Genomic DNA, 3,222 nt, shown 5'->3' with positions numbered 1-3,222 from the left:
AAAAAACTAACATTGTCATTTCTATATCAGCTTTTCGTCCGCAAGAAAGGTTTAACTTTTAAATAAAGTGTGTATTCTGGAGAACAAAAATGCCTAAGAAAAAGAAGTATTCAAGACGCTTCGAAATGGGTGATTTTGTGTTCGCCAAGGTTAGGTTCTATCCAGCATGGGCGGCAAGAATATTGAAGGCAGAAAAAAATAAATTCCAAGTTCATTTTTATGGGACAGGCGAAACAGGAACTATCAAACTAGAAAATATTTTCAAATATAAAGAGAATAAAACCAAATTCTCTACAGAAAAAACATTAAAGCTTCCTTACTTTCGCAGAGCAATTATGGAAATTGAAGCGGCTTTAGAGGTCGGAGACTCTGGCCCAATGAATTTACTAAGTGCAGCCATTCCTGATGCGTCAGATGGTTCTAATGTTCATCACATCGATGATATATTGGTGGGTGAGGATACACTTGATAATTTACTAATGAAGGCGAACGAAGTAATGCGAGCAAGAAAACTTCTAGAAGAGGTTCCTAATATACAATGCGGAAGCGAAGTTAGCAAATAATTTATATAAAAATATTCAATTTACATTTCTTTCTTAAATTTCGTCTAAATTCATAAATTTGATTTTGGATAAAACATCAGCTGATCCATAGTGTTGTGAAATGTTGCTTTCACAAGATTTAAGTTCTAAACTAAAGTGTTTAACTAAAAAAAAATCAATATATATAACTAAAAATAAATAATTGAGTAATAGAATAAGTTTCATTTAAATTTATCACAGCTTTTGTTAGTTTTGGCTTCCATTTGAAACATAATATACGAAATCAGCTGCTACAGAAGTCCAATTTATGGACTTGACGAAAATGTGTATCTTGACGTCTATAACGTCGCGACGTTACGGAACGCGAAATTACCAAATTAACGATCTACATAATATAATATAATACGTTCTAATTATATTATATAAAATATATATTACATATAAAATATAATATATTAATTATGTTATATAAAACAAATACTTTTTTTTTGTTTTTACTTTTAGTAACTAATTTTTATAGTTTTAATAATTAATATTTTTTCAATAAATTTTATTTTAACCTTAAACCGGGTTAAAAAAAATTATAAATAAATTCAAAAAGGAACTTTAAATAAGTTAATTGGATCATTTTACTAAGTGTTGTCTTAATTTCAATATCGAATATATTATTGGTTGAATTCGATATAAATATATTTGTACATTTATATCTGGTGAAAACATTTTCTCCAAAATTACTTTATCTCATCTATGGGCGGTGGACTGCGTGCAAAACACATTTGCATCATTGTCCTTGTGTAAACATTATTTTTATTTTTTAATTTATATAAAATTTACAGGCTAGAGGAAAGCCTGTAGTCAATGTATAAATTGCATTCTGAGTTCATTATAAAATACAATAAGAAGCTTCTTGCAACCGAAAGACAATTTAATTATGGTGTATTGGTTGTAAACTCGTTAATATGTAAGGAAAGCAGGATAGCAATTAAGCAAATAAAATTTAAAATATTTTATAAAAGCTTTAATGTGTATTAATACTTATATTAAAAATATATCTACTTAAAAATATTTTAGTAATTTGCATTAATATTAGTTAAATGTATGTGTAGTTGATTTAATACAATGTTTACACTATGGCTAAATGTGTAGCAATTAGTAATATTTGCCATACAAATCCATATAAGAATATGCGATATAAAGGCAAACTTATTCGTAGTGTCAAGTGTTTATCAATAGTTCATGAGTGGGGCTAGAGAGACACATGCAGCGTTGTACCATGAAGAATACTATGATTCCTTCTGTACTTTGGTATAATTTTTTGCTAATACTATGTATCATTTGTTGTGTTTGCTGGAGTGTGACATATTTTGCTTTGAAAATAAATGCAGTAATAGCGTTTTCGATTTACTCTCGATGTGTTAAATTTTATTGCCCAATCGAAGATTTTTCGAGTAATCTAATATTTTTAATAGTTTATTTCTTAAATTAATACATCACATCAAATTGCACTTTATCTGTCAAGTCATATAATATAAAACAACTGTCAATTTCAAGTTAATTCTGCTACTCTGGCAAAATGTCCAGAGCGATAAAATGAATGTGAATCACATTTTAAATACCAAATCTTCAAAGTACAGTATATATAAAATATTTGCAGAGGCACAGAGCATTCACTACAATTGAAAAAGCCAATGAATTTAAATGCCAGAGATAATAAAATCATAATAACGTTATCCTTAAAATTGGTATTGAAAAATTGGGACCACGTGATATCTTAATTTCGAAAACAAATCTCTGTCCAATACCGATTTTCATAAATAGGCTGATGTATCAAAAGTGATAACAACTTTATTCAGAGAAGCAGCATTACGATGTCCGAGCAGATTTAGTATATAAGATTTTGACCACTTGGATTGCACACCTGAAAATGTTCAAAAATTCTGGAAGAGCTGGAACAGCAATCTGCTTTATGCTTTAAATATACTGCTTTTTGTTTTATATAAATATATACAAAAGAAAATATTCGAACATATTCCCGGTATTCGTATTACTTGAAACTAAACCTAAACCTTTTGTGAAAATCAAAAATTACTTGAAGTTTTACCGAGTAATATATAGGGTATGTTATTTTCGGTGTTTTTATTTATTGACAAACGTTTTTTTCTTTTATGAATTTGATGAAGTTTTCAGTTTTACATAATATTAATTATAATAATAATAATAATTTAATATAATATAATAAGATAATATCGGATTTTGTGACCAAAGTTACGTTTTAAGAATTAAGAACGATTCCATAATTTTACCAATTGCATTAATAAACCTATGTGGCCCCAAAAGTTTAACTAAAGTAGTTTTTTATGATAAAAGCTATGAAAATGAAATAAATGTTTTTGAGTGTTTTTATCAATATTAATTTATTAATATAATTTTGATTTTTCAAAATATTTTAATAAATGAAATCGGTTACAATCAATTTTCAATATTATGTTATTTTCCTAAATATGTAATATACATAATTAAATAAATTTAATAAGTTTGTGTTAGTTTCTTAAAAAATAGGCAGGATTGGCTCACAATAATAGCAATCCACTTGAACTTTCTTAATATGAACATACAACTTATACATAGAATTTAATAGATTTATATTAGTTTCTAAAAAATATACAGACTTGACTCACAA

At 27.0% G+C, this 3,222-nt stretch overlaps 1 protein-coding gene across 1 annotated transcript in view; it reads right to left on the bottom strand.

Annotated features, from left to right (window-relative positions):
* Positions 1-3,056: 3,056 nt before the first annotated feature.
* LOC119685983 overlaps positions 3,057-3,222 on the bottom strand; it is an 8,672-nt gene continuing 8,506 nt past the window's right edge. The window contains exon 5 of the mRNA XM_038100422.1: positions 3,057-3,182. The gene's annotated coding sequence lies outside the window, so the exon portion shown is untranslated. The remainder of the gene's footprint in view (positions 3,183-3,222) is intronic.

The sequence above is a fragment of the Teleopsis dalmanni genome, chromosome 2, assembly GCF_002237135.1.
Source record: "Teleopsis dalmanni isolate 2A chromosome 2, ASM223713v2, whole genome shotgun sequence".
NCBI classification, from domain to species: domain Eukaryota; kingdom Metazoa; phylum Arthropoda; class Insecta; order Diptera; family Diopsidae; genus Teleopsis; species Teleopsis dalmanni.
The sequence above is the reverse complement of the archived record's forward strand: the minus strand, read 5'-3'. Positions and strand labels throughout refer to the sequence as shown.